This window comes from Protopterus annectens, chromosome 15.part0 (assembly GCF_019279795.1).
Source record: "Protopterus annectens isolate FY-2018-M chromosome 15.part0, PAN1.0, whole genome shotgun sequence".
NCBI classification, from domain to species: Eukaryota; Metazoa; Chordata; order Ceratodontiformes; family Protopteridae; genus Protopterus; species Protopterus annectens.
In genome coordinates, this window is record NC_056749.1 from 176,811,676 (window position 1) to 176,832,254 (window position 20,579).

Genomic DNA, 20,579 nt, shown 5'->3' on the forward strand with positions numbered 1-20,579 from the left:
CCTTTTCTAACCAGTCTCTTTACTACTACCCAATTCTACCTCCTTTACAACCTCTACTGATTTCTTATTTGCATAATTTACACCCTGCTCAATCTCCTGAAACACTCTCTCCTATTTTCTACTTTACCTACTCACACAAACTACTCATATCTACTCATTACTATGGCCCAAACACAAAAAACTATTTTCACAAACATACTACTGTTAACTACCACAATAGCCTCTCTTACTATACCTTACTCACTCACCTTCTTTGAAAATCTTTCTCTACCTGAACAAAACCATAACTTCCATCAAACCTTTACATCTTCTTTCATCTACTCCCTTAACCATAGTAACATAACCTGTACCTCTAACTATATACTACCAAAATATCACAGAGCAACTACCAAAATATTACACAGCAACCCATGTTACTTACTTCACTTCCAAAAAGAATTTTAATAATTCCTACAAAATCCATAAATTTCTACTATATCCCCAGCAACACCCCCTCCTAGACGGTGACATTCATCCAAACCCTGGCCCCAATACTGACTTTACCTATAACCTTAACAATTTAACATTGCCTATGATTTCTACATTATCTAAACCACCTAACTTCCTCCTGATAGCTCACCTTAACATTAGAAGTATCAACAATAAACTTTCCCACCTGCATGCACTCCTTGATGTGCACTCATTTGATATTCTATGTCTTACAGAAACTTGGTTAAAACCATCTACTCTAGACCAGGAAATTAGCCCTCCTGGCTATAACATCCTTAGATGTGACTGTAAAACCAAAAAAGGTGGAGGTATAGCCATTCTCTGTCAATCTAATCTCCAAATTTCCCCCTTTAATGTGCTTCCATCATTAGACACCAAATCTGAAATCCTGACCATCAAACTCCAAATCAATAACTCCAAATCTATCTATCTAATTTGTATGCATCTCCCCCCCGGTAACAATACCAATACTCTTGAAAACTTACTTAGTTACTTTTCTACCCAATTACCCCAGGAGACCATTGAACTGGGTGACTTTAACATCGACTGGTCCACTTGCAGTTCCCCTAAACCTAATAATCACATAAATCTCTTTGGATTCTCACAATTAATAACCACTCCTACTAGAATCCACAAACCTAGCAGTAAGGAAACTACTCTTGACTGGATCCTTACTGCCACCCTGAAACTTATACTCCAGGAACCCTTCCCGATGATATCAGTGACCATATGCTTACCTACATTATTAGACAAAAAGTCCATATCCCAAATAACCTTAATCTCAAAACCTCCCACTCAAAAAAATTCTTTAATCCTGACAGCTTCCTAAACTAACTGCAATCATGTTACTGGTCACCACTGACCCATCTTGAACTTGATGAGACTGTGACCTACTTTAACACTAACTTTCTTCAAATCCTAGATTACCATGCCACCTTATCGCTCTACTACAATAAGAACCAAATCTGCCCCATGGCTCACAAAACAAACTAGGCAAAAGATGCTCCTCAGAAATAAAATCTGGGCTAAATGGATAGCCACCAAATGTCCATCAGATCACCTCCACTTTAAACAGTTAAGAAATGCCACCAAGAATGATATTCTTAGAGATAAAAAAGACTTTTACCTTCATCTCCAACAAACTAGCCAACAAACTCCACAAAAATTTTGGTCAGGGATAAACAAACTTCTTCAGCCAGGTCACTCTACTACTCTGGCCCCAGCAGGTTTCAATCATAATAACTCCAACCAGATCCCTGAAGCCTTTAATAACTACTTTACAGAAGCCATTCAAATCCTAGCCAATTCTTTACCACCTTTTACTGCTTCCCCACTAAATACCTCCAAGACTTCATCTCTTATGTTTCAAATACAACCTGCACCTACATCTGTCATCTGTAAGCTACTTCAAAAACTGAAACCTTGCACCCCTTCTGCTGACCGTCTCCCATCTGAATACCTACAAATTGCTGCAAAAGCCATAGACTATTCCATCTCTATCCTTATTAACAGAACTATCTCAGAAGGTAAAATCCCTACCATATGGAAAATATCCTGCATCATCCCTCTACATAAAGGTGGATCTCCTATTGAGCTTTCTAACTTTTGACCTATTGCCTTACTCTCCCCATTAGCTAAGATAATGGAAAAATGTATTCAGAAACAATTACTTAACCACCTACTACAACATAACCTACTACCTAACTGCCAACATGGTTTCAGACCATTCCATAGCACGACGACTGCCCTACTATCCTTCACCGACTCTATAAATACAAATCGTAACAATAACTCTTTTTCCTCTGCACTATTTATTGACCCATCAAAAGCCTTTGATATGGTTAACCATAACTTACTTCTAGACAAACTAAAGGCCCATTCTCTCGATTCACAAGCTTTACAATGGTTTAGGTCGTATCTGGAAAATAGACAGCAAGCAGTACTTTGGGATAACAATCTGTCTACATTACTTCCAGTAAATATTGGGGTACCCCAAGGCTCTATCTTAGGTCCCCTTCTTTTTTCCTTATTTATTAACGATCTACACATGAACATACCTCAAGCCACCTGCATTCAATATGCAGATGACTCCACCTTAATCTGTACAGCTAAGAATATAGCCTCTCTCCAGTCCCTCACCCAAACTGTTTTTCATAATGTTGAAAACTGGTTCATGCAACACTACCTCCTCCTAAACCCCCAAAAAACAAAACTACTGCTATTTACTCCAACTCTTAAATCACCTAATCCATTCTTCTCTATAACCTCTAACAATGCTACCAACATAACCCCAGATACTACAACCCGCCTACTAGGTGTAACAATCGATAATCATCTCAACTACGATGACCACATCAACTCCACCATAAAATCAGTTAACAAAAAACTTGGTACCCTCTATAGAATTAAACCCTTCCTTACCCCTTCTGCCAGGAAAACTATTGCCCAGACCCACCTCATTTCTACCCTTTTCTATGCCTCTGCTATATATATTAACCTATCTAAAAACAACCTCTCCAAACTTTCCACCTGTTATAATAGCATAGCTAGATTCATCACATGCTTCCCCTCTAAAACTCACCACTGCCTCAACCTCAAACAACTTGGATGGCTAGAACTGCAGAACCATATACTCTGTAAACAATTACTTATCACCCAAAAGATCCAACAACACCCCTATCCTCACTAATTTGATTACACCATATAAAAATCTAGCCATACTACGCTCTGCTAATAAGCGCCTTGTCTCTTCGACTAAATCTAACAACAAAGCTAGTGACTCACTTTTCTCAAACACAGCAGGTAAAAACTGGAATCAGCTTCCTTCCAAAATATCAACCCTTGTTTCTACTTCTCTATTTAAAAACCATCTTAAAGAACATCTTATAACTCATTGGCCTTGTCCATGTGCTAACCCAGACTGATACCTCTTTCCCTTCCTGCTCTTACCCCTATCCCTACTCCTCTAACCTATGCCTCCAAATCCAGTTACTACTCTTTTCTTCATAGTAAGAGGATAAAATATAAGGGCTTTTCTCTCTTAATTGGGTCTTGCTCATACCTACTATTGTGTTTAGTATATTTTTTTAGTATAATTTTTATAGTTTACAATTTTATTATTATAATTTTTCTTTTACCAATGCTGCCTCTGAATTGTGATTTTACATGTCTTTTTATATATTGTTAACTTTGTCACTGTTCATGCTCGGAGCTTTTCTCCCCGGGCCTCTACTGAAAATGGACATATATCCAATTAGACTAGCCCAGTCAACAAATGTAAAATAAATAAATAAATAAAATAAAATATTTAAAATCTATTCCTATTGGTCTATAGTATCCCCGTTGTTTCAGACTTTGTCCAGATTTCTTGCACTAAGAGGTTGAGAGGTATGCATACCTCTCAATCGTCCAGACTTTTGCAGAATGTCCAGATTTATGCCTCATATTTTTGTCCGATTCCTCATAAAGTTTGTGGTTTTCTGGCAAATTAGTGAGGATTGAAATAACTAAATAAGGCTATACACTTCTTTAGAAAATGCATGCTAAGACGAATATGGTTATTCTAGCAACTTTCTAAGTCTATAATAGCAATATTTAAAATCTGCCCCTATTTTTTGGGCCTTTGTCCCCCCATTATTTTGGCATTTGTTCAGATTTCTTATACTAAGGTTGAGAGGTATGGAGGCATGGTATGTAATGCCCTAGTTGGGCAGGGCAGGTTAGTCAATTAACTTGATCAGGCTTGCCCCTGGAACTTGGTTACAAGAGACAAGAGTCTGAATCCTCCACATCAACTACCAAACGGATGAAGGAACTGTGAGTTTGTTTCTGTACATTTTCAAGGATTATGAGTTTCAGTTCATTTCATGGAATTGTGTTCAAAGGAAGAGAAATTTACTGTTGCTCATGCTAAGTCTGTTTGCAATTGTGCAACTAACTGTTTTGTTTATCAAATGGTAGTCACTGTTTGTGCTGTAGAATTTGAAAGTGTTAGCAGCATAATTGCCTTTGGTGCAGAAAACTGTATATTCTACTCCTACACCATGTATATGGAGTGCATTTTAAGGGGGGATAGGGGTTCTACACTCCTAAATGTGTCCTCCTTTATATGAGATGCCTAGTAACTACGAACCTGTTTTCAGTCGCTTGCAATATTACCAGCTTAACCATTTTTTTTTTTAAATGTAACATAGGCAATTAATTCTTCCAGGACAGCAGGCACTGAATTTATAAACAAAACAATGAAATGTAAAGTTGTTTGCCAGTAGCAACCTCTTCATTAGTTACAGATCTCTTTAATCTGGAATTATTTGGATGACTTTTCCTTCTGCAGAAATTGTGCTTATTGACTGCTATTTGTGGATTGTAATGACAGAAGTTTGAGTGGCCTTTTATGGTTGAAATTTTCTGAAATTTTTAGTTCTGTCATTTGAACATCATGAGCTGGTGGTGCAGCAGTTAGCATTGCCACTTCACAGCAAGAGGTTATCTGGTTCGATTCTCGGCAGGGGTGCCTTCTGTGTGAAGTCTGCATTTACCCCCCTGCAGTCATGTGGGTTTCCTCCAATTTTCTCCCATATCCCAACAACATGCTGCAGGTGGATCGGACACTCTAAATTGGCCGTGTGTTTGTGTGTGCATCTTCTGTGGAAGGTTGGATGCCAGGCTGGCAACTCGACACTAAAACTCCACTGCCAGTCATTCTGCGGACTATTGTTCAGCTGTGGCGACCCCTAAAGGGAAAAGCTGAAAGAAGAAGAGAGTAATTTTGTCATCATTGGTTCATTCATTTTGCTTCATTGCCTACTAAACGAATGTTCAAAACTACAAATTAAAAAAAAAAAAAAAAAAACTCTAACAAGTGGTGCCATATTATACAAGGAATATAACTTAATACAATCAGTAAGGTGATTCAAAGAACACATACATGTATGCATGGACCTAAAAATGTGTGCAAGGAGCCTATGGTTTGAAAACAGCCCAAAGGTAAACTTAATCCTCCACTGGCCAGATGCATTTTTTGAATGTGGGTTTTAATGCCATTTCAATGAATGTGAGTTTTCAAGGGTAGAGAAGTTTACTGCTCATGCTAATTGTTTTCATTGCCAGACTGTATTTGTTTAGCAAATAGCTATCAGTGTTTGTGCTATTTTATTTCAATATCTGTAATTGTAGAAGTAATTAAGAAAACAGTATGCACACTGATAGATTTCAGCAGTGTTTCTGGTACATAAGGAGGAATAGCCAAATAATGGAAAACTGGAATGAATGGGGAGGATGCTGCTGTGGGGTGGTAAGTGGTTGCTGCAGGAGGGGCTGATCTGGGGGCCCCGATCTACTACCCCACCTAGGGCCCCATTTGACCATGATCCGGCTCTGTATTCAGGGTTTCCACAGGGCTCTGTCCTAGGCCCATTCTTACTTAGATCATCTCTCTCAGATCTTTTTCATCTGAGGTGTTCTATAGATTGTATACAGACTATCTGAAATTGACCATTGGAGCATAGGAAAATAATATGCTGATAAATACATCAAAAACTAAGTATGAGATTTGAGAGATATAAATTGAAACGTGAATATTTAATACAGCACACAGTGATTGAAACTGTAGATTCATTTAACTACCTGGGTATAATGGGTAGATCCATTTTCAAGTTTTTCTAATTATATCAACCAATTGGTTAATGATAGTTGTAGAACTATAGGTTCTATCATAACAATTATAAATTCTAACAAATCATTGTTACTTACGTTAGACCCAAACCTGAGTATGGAATAACAATATGGATACCTTATAAGAAGACGAGCATGAGTAAACTGGGAAGAGTACAGCGGAAATATACCAAGGGCATCCATGGATGTGAAAATTTGTTATTGTGGAAGACTAAAATATCTGAACTTGTATAGCATGTCGTACAGATATCTAAGTGAGACCTTATTCAGGCATATAGGGCATTTAGAGATAACCCCAAACATTCCCAGAGGTAGTTATCAAAAAATAGTAGAGAAACATCAGACAACCTGTTGTAATGATAAGTGTACTAATTGTTTCTCCAAAAGAGCTGCTGATTCGTGGAATAGATTACCAAATTACATTAACGCAAGCACGAGTTTAGATATTTTTAAGAACAGCCTGGGTACTTATGGGAACAGCTGTTTTGGTATATTGGCAGGCTAGAAGGGTATTAGTGTACATGCTTGGAATCTTTATAGGTATGTATGGATATAACTGCAGAAGTGCTTCCTTTGTATTTTATAATGTGGTATATTTACTCTAAAGCTGATTTTAGCCAAATGGCAAATTCCTGTATGGCCACATGTGCATGTATTTGCACTGTCAGTTTTAATAATTTTTTTCCCAGGTAGTTGTGCTTCAAGATGTGTAGTCTTGAAAACTCAGATGATCCATACATAATTATAGATATTGACAAAACTCAAATGATCCATACATAATTAGAGATATTGACATAGATGGTATATAAAGAGAGAGAGAAATTGACAGATAAAGATATAGCTTACCTGATAAAGTTTTAATGCTAATAATATGTGCTATTATATTATGTGTCTTAATGCTTTTTTGGTTCAAAGCAGAATATACAAGGTCTGCATGACTGGCATCTTTTTCCAGTTCTTTCTTACCAGTCACATAACTTAGTTTTATCTTTGCTGTCCTGCTTCTTGTTCCCCAGCAGTATAGTGTGTTTGTTAATTCTTTCTACCTACTAGATTTCAATCTATTTTCATTCTGGATTTTTGCCTCATTTTACAAGGAATTACAACTCTTCATGTCTGCTAATTCCACCTTACCTCAGTAATTTTCATCTGAAGCATTGCCCTCATAATCAGAACTGGTTTCATTCGATTGTGCATTGTCCATTTTATAGAAGGGGCATGCTGTATATCCATGTGACTACTGTATTTGTCTGTCCCTTCTGGATCTGTATATATTCATCCCCTTGCTTCAAATAGCTTGGGGTGTCACAGCTTGGCCATGGAATTATCTGCTGATAACCCTACTATACTCGCTAGCAGTGACATGCTATAAGTTTCCCTGACACTTTCCCACACTGCATTTCTTCCGTTTCCTTCTCTCCTCATCTTCCTATGATGTTTATACTACAATCTGCATGCAGGAAAAGAAATTAAGAAATATACAAATGCTACTAGTAACACTTAGACAAAACGCAGGCAACAACAAGGCACAATCTGCGAGCAGGATGCAGTGAAAATACATTTTCATTCATTTAGTATTGAAAAAGTACAAATCCTTCCATGTTTCTTGCAACAGATGGCTACTGAGTTTAGGAAACAAGGTGATTTGATTTATCACAAAAAGCATGCCTTCCAGGCACACTCATTCAGAAACTAGGTCAAAATAATCACTACTGTCGGTCAAACTGAAGGCACATGATTGTATTCTGCTGCTGAGCACATCTGGGTCATAATAAGCAGTCATCTGTCCTTACCACAGAGGCTGTATATTATGTAGATCATAGGGCTATTTTTATTTTTTTAAATTTCACATCTAGCCAGCACCACATCATTACTGCTCACATATTATAAAGAATTTTATTAGAATCATACATACCTCTCAACCACTTACTGCAAAACATCTGGACAAAGCCTGATAGGATGGGAGGGCAAAGGACAAAAAAACAGGGACAGAAAAAGTTGCTAGAATAACAGAGTTTTGCCTTAGCATGCATTTTTCTGAAGAATATGAAGTCTGAAACACAAATGTGCATCATTATTTAGTTACTTCATTCCTCAGATCATCTGACTGATTTGCCAGAAAATCCCAAATTTTATGAGGAACAGACCAAAAGTATGAGGCATAAATCTGGACAGCTGAGAGATATGGCAACCGTAACAAGTCAGGATGCTTGAAAATGACTACTAACATATAAATAGTATGAGTAGTGGAAAATATAAGCTTCTTAAGGAACACAAAACACTAATAAACAATGAAAGAAAGCTTCATTATGACTGAGTGACATGAACTTCGCATTGGCAAATTGAACACTCTAGAGAGTCAGCAACCACTCTGATTCACCTAGTACGTGGGTTTTCAGGAATGTGTAACTCCTGTTGATGCTGCATGGGTGATATTCATAAAAAGAAATTAATAGAGCAGTATTATTGATGACAGTTTAAAGTGAAATGAGCTTATGGAGATCCTGTTTAATTGAATATTAGTATGCAAACATTGTTTCCAGTATGATATATAGAAGGTAGATTTCATTTTTGGCTTACTGCTTTGCTTACATGTTAAATGTCCAGTATTTTTTTTTTCATTTTTAGTCAGAAATGTTGATTTTTATTTTATATTTGTATTTCTTTATAGTGTTTTAATAGTGCATTACTGAAGTGAGGTATGGGGATTGGGTTTTTGTTTGTCTGAATGAGGGGAAGATTTTTGAACAGTAATGATGTCTGGGGGAGTATGCCAACATTATCACACTTATATTTTTGAGTTTGATGCTTTCAGTTTTATTGTTATCAATACATCTTGGACTGCGCAGTGGTGCAGCAGTTTGCACTGTAACCTCACAGCAAGAGGTTCTAAAGTTTGATTCTCAGCTGGGGTGTCTTCTGTGCAGAGTCTGCATGTTCTCCATGAAGTTCGTGTGGGTTTCCTCTGGGTGCTCCAGTTTCCTTCCACGTTTCAAAGATAGGCGTCTGGAGTGTTTCTCTATGGGCCTCCACTGAACATTGGGTCATTGCAAGCCAGACTTTCCCGGTAAAAAAATGTTAAATAAAATAAATAAATAAATCATTAAGAATTTCATAAAAGTGTTTTCAAAAAAGCTGTAACCATGCAACAAAATATAGTACCTCTGCTGCAGTTATAGTTTGTAAAATCAGACTCCAGATTTTATGGTAAGTATCATAAACTTACAGTAGACTGAAAATAAGTTTTCATTACTAGATTGATCTTTTCTGATTAGTGCATGTGTTTTTTTATTGTTTGTGGAGCTGTCAGTTTGAGTCGCACTCTGTCACTGCTGTATTATTGCCTGTACTCTCATATATCACTCCTGAAGGAAAGCAGCCAATGTTTAACAGTTTAGTTGCCAAACACAGTAAACAGCTATGTGCTTCAGTTAAATATGATAAAATACCTATGAGGCATCCAGAGTTAATGTTTAACTAGGCCACATCAGTAGTACACATTTTTCAGTAATAAATGTCAAGCAAAGTAAACTCGGACCACTCAGTAAATGTCTTGCCCCCTAAGAGTCTCTGGCATAACACCCAAGCTGCAGCATAGCTATTGAAAATATATCACTTGGTAGACACAGAAAAATAAAACATTACCTGGAATGTTCTTTGGAGCTTCAAAGCAAGCTTGCTAAAAAGCAATTTCTCTCAAATTACTAGATGCAAAATATCAGCTTGCAAATGTGAATATCACTGAGAAGAACTGCCTGGAAAGAGGATGAAGGCATTATAGAAAATCCTTCATAAACTGCTTTAGTTACAAAAGCCCAGTCTTTTTTATCTGGTCCCATGGAACATCCTAAACATTCCTGAGCCTCACAGGTAAATACAATGGACTATGAGGGTGTAATATTGAAATATGAGGTTACAATTGCATTGGTGGATTACATGTGCATTGAACCCCAAACCATAGGCCTCACTCACACACTTAAGGACCATACATAAATGCATGTGGTCTTTTAGAATAACCTTTCTGATTGTTTTAAATGTAGACTTAACTACCAGATTTTTAAATTATATTTATTGCATGATAAATTATTTATTGTCTAATTAAAAAAATTTGTTTAAGTGTATTGGTCTCCTTATTGTTACCTACCTGGCCCCAGTACCAAATATCTATGCTGGGTCTACCAGCTATTCTCTAATGCCCCCCAAGACTTGCCCCATTTTGACTGGGGCCAGTGGTTGATTATGAGGGTGTTCTAGGGGCTTGGCTTTTCTGTGCTTCTGTCCAGGAGGAGGTTATAACCTACTTACTTCCCTTTCCTTACCCACCGTGCTTGTTTGTCTGAGGGCAACTCTTCTCTTTGGACCATATCAACAAATATTGGCCCACCTGGGTTGAGCATGCCTTATCCCTTCCCTGCTGCTCCATCAGTTGCCTGAACCACTAATCAACCAGGTCAGCTGGGCTATACCTATGCTTGCTTGACCATTCTTCCAGCTAGATATGGAACAAAATTTACTTACCTGAAATAAAAAAATAACCCATTTCAGAACCTTTCTGTCATGAAGGATCACTCGGACTGCTGTCATTGTAATCCGCCAATGTCCCTACTTATTATTTACAGTCACATTGTGCATCGCTCACATCTGATTTTGATGAAAAACAAATCTATTCCAGATTGCATTATGCAAATGCACAGCAGTCTCGCAAACCAAACTAATAATCATCTAACTTGATGGTGGGAAGAGCAATCATTCTCATTTATAGATATTCTCCATACTCCGCAATGATAGCTACACTGGTGAATGTATATGTAATAATAATGGTGACAGTAATATACTTCCAGTTTGTTTCACAAGCATACATTGTAGCCACAATGATATATTCCAACTTAATTTCAAACTAATGCAAATTAGTCATACAAACCAGAATAGTTATTGTTTTAAATGAGCAGATAATAAGACAGTAAGGTTCTTTGGTACACAGATAGCCCCCCACCCAGCAGTTATAGCCACTTTTACTGTGTATTTCAGACGTCTGATTGTGATAAAAATAATGGCAGCAGAAAATGTGCTTCCACTTTGTTTCACACAAACAGTAGCCACTTCTGCTGAACAATAAACACAAATTTTAATTGGTATTCCTTCATAACACTTCTCAAACGCTTTGATGGGCCCATCATTGAGACCTGTCTCACATTATAATAAATAAGAACAATATTTAGGCATTTCCTTTGTAAATCTACTCAGTGGTCTAGCCCCACTATAATATAAAAAGGTGAGGACCTAAAACTAGAAAATGTATGCAGCTATAGCACAATATGGTATGGAAAAATGACAAACACAGTAAAATTATAAAGTTCTCTTTACTCTCACGTGAACTTTAGGAACAAAGTTAAATTTCGGTAGTAAAAGATTTGTACCTCAGGCAAAGTACATAAATAATCAATTGGCATTCTGTAATGCCACTGTAGAACTGATTCACCCATGAAAGAAAATTCAGTCCTCGCTTGTAGCAGATCTTAAAAACATCAGAGACCCACCCATGCTTTTCACTTTCCCATCAACATCACAAAACCACTGCAAATGTATTATTCCCTCTCTTTCCTGTCTCTACTTCATAAGCATGCAAACTCATCTCTACTCCCAAGTCATCTGAAATAGATAACTATGCAAGTGAGCATCTCAGTCTTACAGCCAATGGAATTGCCTATCCAGTATCCCTTGTAGTCAACCACTCCTTCAGTGCAAAACTGTATCACTAAATGCAGGAAATCCCCTGTCACTGTTCCACTTCACAAAAAAGCCCTTCTAAAGAATTGTTTAGCTATAGACATAATTTTCTTCTCTCCCCAGTCTCTGCATTTTTAAGATGTACATAAGAAAAGAAATCTCTTCTTTCCTAAATGAGCATAACCTGTTATTCACATCTAATTACAGCTACTACTCAGGCCATAGCAAAAGACTTTAAGAAATTTAACTGAAGAAAGCCTAAGCAAATAAGACTGCTCTTTTGGCATTGGTTCCTTCAACCCAAACTCAGTGATGACTTACTTGTCCATTCACCCTTGACCTATCAAAAGCATTTGACAACGCATTCTTCGTTCCTATTCTGACATATTTTGACCACAAGACTTTCTACTGTCAGCATCACCCATTAAATGGTTTCCAGTTTAACTCTCAGAATATACTCTAGTCTGCTGGTCCAATGCAGTCACCCAGTCTAAACCAGTAAGTATAGGGGTCCCACAAGAATTTAACCTTAGTTCCATCACTTCAATAGCTTCATCTTTCACACACACACAGACACATAAACACCTTCTTAAAACTTTTAACAGTAAACAAATAATTTAAACCTTATGTTCACAGCAATATTAATAAAAGAAATTAACTCACATCTACAAACATTCAAAATTCTGTGTCCAGAATAATAAACTAAATAAGCATAGCAAAGTGTGCAGTGCTTTTAAGAAGTTCATATTTACAGTGATTGATGTTTTGGATGGTGAAGTTTGAGGTAGGACTTTCTCTTGAAGTAAGAGTTTATATGGCAGCAAATGTAGACTATGAATTTGGTCTAAATGAAGCTATCAGTATGAAATGCTTTTAAAAAGAGTTATAAATGTTTTATTGTAGTATGTGACCTGGAGTATAATTGTGATTTTTGTATAATAGTACTTATGTGTTTTATTTACTTAATGATTTTATTCTAATGCAATCTGGTTTGACTTTAGCACAAAATTACTCCGTTATAAATAATAAAATACAGCCTTTGTCTTGTGTATTGTTTCAGTTGTGTGCTCTTATTTTTTAATCTTAAAGAACAGTAGTTGAACTGAAACCAAGTGACATTTTTTACTGGAGTTCTATGTTAGTCACGCATTGTCCATAATAAACTCCAAGGTCAAACACAGGTATGATCATAATTGTACTTGGGCCATTAGTCAAAGGCCAACACTGTAGTCATGCCATCAGATCAGGGGCTCTACCTGATAATCACATGGGGGTGGCACAGAGGTGACATACCAGGACTTGGAAAGATTTCCAGGATGGACAGGTGGGTGTGCAAAGAAAGCATTACTTCTGAGGACCTGAGATACACATGCACCCCATGTCCATGTTTGATTACCCACATAGCTTACAAATGAAACACCAGCATAGTATGGGGTATGGCCCTTACATAACTGTCAAGATTTTCTGGCAAACAGCAGTGCCTGTTCTTGAGCTTGGTCTGCTCCTCTGGTACTCAATCACTGGTCTCAGGTACTGACAATCCAAGAAATCAGCAGCTGCTGTAGTCTCCAAAGTAAAGATCCAGGTGTGAGATAAATTTGTTGAGACTGCAGAGAAGGAGTTCAGCATTGCTACAAACAGGTTATGACAATCCAACCAGAGATTCATGAGGGAGAGACGAGGTGTTGGTCAGACTGTTCCCAAGGGTGGAGAAAGAGTGACTTTGACTGGGGATATTTCTAAGGAGGACTACTACTCTGGGGAACTCATGAATCCAATGGACATACCATCCTCCGAGGAGGCAGTGTCAGAAGCAGGTGGCCTAAATTGATCTGGTGATTGAATAGTTTGCTACCACAAGGATGCAGAACAGTGTCATCTCTGTCCAGAAATGCTGAAAGTAATGGGTATTGTTGGATCATTGTGGCTAACATACTTTTTTCAACACTGCATGGAAAATTGGGACAGTACTTCTGGAATGACAAAGTGGGGTAGTGATCTCCATTTTCAGAAAAGGGGCTGGAGGATTAGCATCCAAGAGAGAGTATTTTACAGTATGTGGAAAGGAGAGTTCAATAGTTATCCTTCTGTTCAAGGAGGAGCATTACTGATTCCATCCGGGCCATGGAACAGTGGAGTAACTCTTTGTTCTTTCACAGATACTAAAAGTGTGTTCATGATTTGTGGAATTAGAGAGGGCATAGGAAAGCCCCTTGCAATGACTTGTGGGAAGTGCTACATTGATGTGAAGACCTCCTAGGTAATGTTACTGGTCATTCTGTTCTTGTGTTTCAGGAATGTGTCCATATTCTGTACATTAAGCAGAATATGTTCATGGCGATTGTAGGACTTTGTCAAATATGTGTCTTAAACACTGTTATGATGAGCTAATTCTGTTGAAGTATAAAAAAAAGCACCATTAGACTTTCTGTATTTATATTTCAGGATACTGGTCATTATATAATTTTAATGTTGAAATACGAAATCTGGCAGTGAGATATCTTAACATAAACATTCAGCATAAATATATTTAAGATGGAATATCATTAAATGTATTAACTGGGCTACACAAACTCCTTTCATGTGTCTGCATTTTGCAGAAAATGAAATATTTCAGCTTATGTTCTAGAGAAAAGACATCTGTAAATAGGACAGGACACTGCAACACTCTGCCTGCTTTGTTAATGCTTCATCTCCTCGGGTAACAGTATGTATACAAAATATAAAAAAATGAACAAGCATAGGAATCTGTCTAGTTCCATCCTCAACACCTTGAGTGTTGAGAAAAAAATAAAAAAACAGAGAAACTAACGGTCTTAAAACTTGGTTGATGAGCTCAGTCACAATAATTCCCAAAAATTATGAAAACCAGTTAGTGTTCCAAAGCAACAAGCCTTTATTCGTCACAGCCAAGTGATCCTCAGTAACAAAAATCAGAAATATTTTGCAATGTTAAACATATCAGCTTTTATACACTTAGAAGTAGGTGTGGAAAATATATGTATTGTTTAAGTTTAAACCAGCCTATTCAAAGTAAATATAAACAGGTAATATAAACGGGGCTGTAAAAAGTGCATTTTAGAACAGCAAGTCTCCACCCCCCCACACACTACTACTACTTCTGCTGATTAGGTCAAACTAAATCCTAGTTAAGGAAAACACTACCTATTTGCAACCCACATTCCCAAATCAGATATTAGGAAAGCATAACATACACAAATAATGACCGACTTTTAACTACAGTCACTTTCAGCTAACTAATGCAATGAAGCATTCATCAGCTCTGACAAGAACTAAAATCATATGCATAGTTAGATAAGTAGAAAGAGTTAACTAGATTGACACAAGAAAAAACACATAGCTGTCTAACCACAAACATTATCTAATAAAACACTATAAATATATATCTGTCTAATCATATCTAATATGTATCTGTGTGAATAAACTGTAATACACAGCTCAGAAAAAAAGTCAGTGCTTTGCAGTTAAAAAAAAAAAAAAAAAAAAAGTCATGACAGTTTTCATGTTTACAGCCCTAAAAAACACATGCATTTAATGCAAATCAGTAGAAAAACCACACAAAATAGTGGATGAAGTAAACTAGTAATGTACAAAAGTGTGCAGGTGTGTGCATGAACATGAGTATACTAAATGGGGGAATTATACCAAAACTTTATGGTAACAGTGGCATGAAAAATGTGCGTTTTGAATTTACCATTTAAATCTTTGGTGTGATACAAGAATGTACTAATGAAACTGGGATTAAAGTAACAACATATATATATATATATATATATATATATATATATATATATATATACATCTATACACATACTACGTTATTTTTATTTTTAGTACATAAAAATATTTCCTCAAAAATTCCCTAAAAAAACCTTTACAGATTGTGCGACAGCTTACTTAAATTCAATACATGCTTAATAGAGCAATAAAGTCCTGGTTTTCTGAATGCATTTAATTTCAAATGCCAGCATAATTCTTTTTTTCTCCAAGACACCATTGACGTCCCCTTCAAGCTCATGACTTACATATATTTAGATTGAGAGTACCATTTCTCAAAATATTCCCTTTTCTTAGAGGGTATGTTGATATTGGAGTTGATATGTGTAAGCTCAAGGGTGTGTGATTGCCCCCCCCCTCAGAATAAACAAATTTAAAGAAAAAGAGTGATGCCTGATATATTTCTCCTCCTCTGTATTTTGGTCCCCCCCCCCCCTGTTTCAGTACTCTGCATTGCATTTCTTAACATTTCAGCGGGGATCCCTTTATCAGCACATGAGTGGTGTTGGCCTGACCCTTTCTAGCACTAGTAGCTGAGCAGCTGAGGATATTTTGATGCTTTTCTGACTAGGCAACTGAATTATAATGCGAGAAGTTTGAGAACGAACACTGTACGAGGTTTCACATGCCTACTGCATAGGTATACTTGCCTTATCTACTAGTTTAATTTATGAAGGTGAGCCCTCCTTCCCTTTCAGAGTGTCCAGTTTTTAACATTCATCCTTTTTTTTCTCAAAGTAAACCAAGAGGCTTTAAAATTCATTATCTCCATCTTAGCTGCCCTTTTACTTAACCCATTTTACTTAGGCAATGACATTGTGGGTGCCCATTGTCCCAGATAAGTGTCAACTATACCATGTTTAATACACAAAACTATTTTCCTTAATGCAACAAGATCCAACTGCCAGCCTTTTTGCATATTTCCAGTATATATATAAAAAGGATCATAGGAGATTACTAGGCTATCACCTAGAGGTCATTGTAAGCCTAGCCATTTCATCCCAATGTAATACCGTAAAAATGCTAGTCAATACCAAAGATTGCATTTAGTGATGACTGCCCATGTCCAGGAGGGTTGTGGGCTCTATCCCCAGTAAGAATTTATAGTACTCCATCCACTCATCCAGTTTCCTCTTGAACAGTGTCATAGAAGTGTTCTGTTTCACATGAATTAGTAGCCTGTTCCAAAGACTCAGCAGTTGCTAGTAGATAAATCTGCTCCTCCAGCATGTCCTGTTTAAGTGTCAGGCCATATTTAGGCCCTTGGAATGGGTACATGAGTTCTCATTCTGTTGCAATTATACTAAGTGACAGCACGGTCATCGTGATCTATGTACAAGAGGTAGGACTAGTGAATTCTACAAAGGAGACTGTTAATCTAAGCCTATTATTTGTCAAGACACTTTAGCTAAGGCATATAAGTAGAGAAACACCATAATACAATAAGCACAACATTTTTTGTACAACATGCATACAGTGGATGATCCATGATAAAGTCTGTGCACCTCACACTAGGAAGCAAGTTTTAATGTAAGGGTAACATGTTTTCAAGAAAATCCTGTGTATTGTCAATATAAGTATGTGTGGGAGCTCCTAAATACAGTTAACAGTACAGTGGGCTATAGCATTAGCCAAGTAAATAATGCAAGAAAGGGATAAGGTAACCTTCAAAGTTTCAAGGGAAGCAGTAGAGAGAGAGAGAGACAGCGAGAGACAAAAAAAATAAACAAGTAAAAATCAGCATTCAGGAAAATGCATGATTGGAACAGGACATCATGTCTAAGTAAATACCAAACGTTGGAACTAATCATGAAGCAAAGCTAAAAACAGAAGGAAGAACAATACAAGCTAACAAAGTTTGTTTTCTGGTAAACTCAGGAAAAAAAAGTAAGTCTGGGGTAATGAAGTTTAATGGGTCACACGTTGATGGGGTATGAAAGGCATTAGGAATGAAATATTTTTAGTATACATTTAGAAAAGATGACAATTACATTGAACCAGAGAGCTTAGTCACATGTAAAACAGGAACATGTTAACACATGACCATTTACTAAGGCTAAGAAAAGATTCAGACTAGCTTGATGGTGTCCTGATTGTGACCCAGGTGATCAGGCTTTAACTAGATATCCCAGTACAAGTGGAGAGAGGCAGAGAGGGGTGGGGGAGTGAATGGGCAGGTCCCACTTGCTTCTCTAGGAGTGAGGAGGGTTGCACACACTCATGGGCACATAAAGTTGGTGGCATTTCTCTGGTAGACACCCCATGCTTTTGGGGGAAGGGCAAGGCAGCTTAGGGGGTAATGTCATTTGCAGAAGTGAGGGGAAGTCGTTGGTAGCCAGATCAGTGGATGTCCCTTTTTGGCACTTGGTTACATTTACATGGAGCAGAAAACTTCAAGAGATTCTTGATAGCTGTATAAATGATAGACCCACCCAATAAAGCTGCAACTATGTGATGGGAAATGAATGGACTGATTGGCTGTAAGGGTACTGATGACTGACAGAGAGCAAGGGCAAAAAAGTGCCAAAAGATGAAAGGAAAGAACTGAAAATAATGTTATAAAACTGAGGTATAAGGCAACTAAACCAAGTGATATGCATCTAGAAATGCTGAAGATAGCCTAGTACCAACCTATGAACCTATAATAATGTGGGAAGAAATAGCCAGGGAATTGTTATGACTAGGCTTGTATAGGCCCTAGGGCTGATAGCCTAGTACCAACCTATGAACCTATAAGATCTGAAGTGGTATGAAATCTGCTTGTTGTCTTTAAAGAGTCGCTTAACAGTTAGATGACTCCAGATTCTTGAAAGAGTCTACTGTATAAAACTGGAACCATGTTCCTAATGTTAGCAAACAGACTATTCCTTCTGTTGCTGCAAATATGTAAACCTCTCTTTTATTTGGTCACCCACCACTCCTGATGTTGCAAGATCTGAGAATGCACACATTTTTCCAATATTTCTGATAAATAGGACAGTAAGACAGTAGGTTTGCAGTTGTTTAGGGCCAATTATGTACCATCTTTCTGCAGGAGGTACAATTCATTCTCTTTTCCAGATAAATGAAATCCTTTGTTAAAAGAAATGACTGGTCAGTATTGTTACTTGTAGGTGGTATCTGATTCTGAGAGCTTTAGGAACTCTAGAGGGGCTTTGTTTACTGACACTGGTCCAGATTTTAATTTAAAAGGTTTTCCATCTGACCAGTTGTTAATAGAAATGATGGAGAAGACTTAAGTGTTCTCTATGATTTGAGATCTTTTAGGAGATGTTTCTACATGTTATTTATCTGACAGTCAAGAAAGTGATAATCAACATGAATCACAGTTTCTTCACCATTTAGATTAGAGGGGATGGAGAACTTTTTTGTCCTGTGTTTTGCAGTTTATTAGAGTAGTTCCAGAAATTCTTAGGATTGTAATAACCAGTGTGCAGATTATCCGGATAGTAGCTTTGCTTTATTCATTGTTAAGATCCTTTGTGTTTTGTCCGTTAGATCTCTAAGCAATACCATATATTTAGCGTGATCCAAGAAAGGCCCTCAGTAAGAGGTCTTACTTTGTAGAAGGACTCATAAAGGCTATATAGAAGAATGGTACAGTATAACCAAGTAGCAAGATGTGAAGCAGAGTTTTGTTAACTGCTCTCAACACTTCCACAAATACTCCTTGCTCAAACCTGATAATATTTCCATTATGACAGCACCTATCTTCAGGATTTTTATCATGACTTTATATCCCAAATGTGGGCTGAAGGTGGCTTATTGAGTCACTATGACTCTACCTACACAAATAAAACGAAGTGCTGTTGCCATGACACAATCTGACATACCGTGTCTCCTAAAAGGGATCCTGGTCCTGATAGGAGAATTTATTAACTACAAGAAACCATTAAATAATATACTGGAGTGACAATGAACTTATGCTTGCTTCCAATCCATTTACAGGTCCGCTATTACAGTTAACTCTGTCCTTATATTAGATGCCAAGCAGTATGTTGCTTTTTTTTGCCACTATTGTGTTAGGTTGTAGTTGAACACAGAGGCAGTCTGTATGCAACACTTTAATAATAAAAAAAAATATTTGGACTAACAAACTCCCTGTCCTTGCTATAAGAAATCTGCTTATCACACAAATAGCTGATTAGGTTCTTACAACTTTGATATACATCCTGCACCCTGCACCCATTTGCATCTTGTGTCATATTAAGATACCATATGAAGGAAGACATGTTTTAGCCTTTTGAGTCATCATTAAACCATGCTTCATAAATTGCTACAACATCTAATTCATAAAGTGCAGTTCAACAGTGAAGAACTGACTTTTATTTTTAACACTGCATATTAGAATTTGTGCTGACATAACTGCCAATAGCTGTAAAGAAAGAAAAATACCTGTACTGGAAGCAGTTGCCTCATTCAATATAACCATTTTAGAATTGCAAGTAAAAACTTGTCAGTCAAAATTAAACAAGATCATCTTAAAAATAAGAGCTTCAGAAATAGTCTTCCCATTCTTGGTCTGCTGGAAAGTAAGGAAGTGGGGAATTGTGGGATTCATGAGAAAGGAGTTATGCACACTTTTGTAATTGCCACAACCACCTGTTATAGAGCACGCTCATAAAGTAACATCCAGGGTACACAAATAATTTCCCTAGACACTGGATAGTACAAATTCCTAGACTATAATGACACAGAGACAATTTTGAGAAGAGGCAGAGAACTGAGTATCTTCTTGGTCATGGCAGGAGTAAATTTCAAAACCGCACTGTATTACAGCAATGTATTGTTTTATAGAAGGAAAATGATGGTGCCTGTTTTCAGAAAGCTTGGAGACTTATGTTATCAGGTACCAGTTGCATATCCTGACAACACTTGCATTATGCCAAAAA

The 20,579-nt window shown here is 37.2% G+C and overlaps 1 protein-coding gene across 3 annotated transcripts in view; it reads right to left on the reverse strand.

Moving 5' to 3' along the window:
• The window catches only part of LOC122790096 (wiskott-Aldrich syndrome protein family member 3-like), a 995,086-nt gene that overhangs the window by 587,699 nt on the left and 386,808 nt on the right, over positions 1-20,579 (reverse strand). The window lies entirely within an intron of this gene.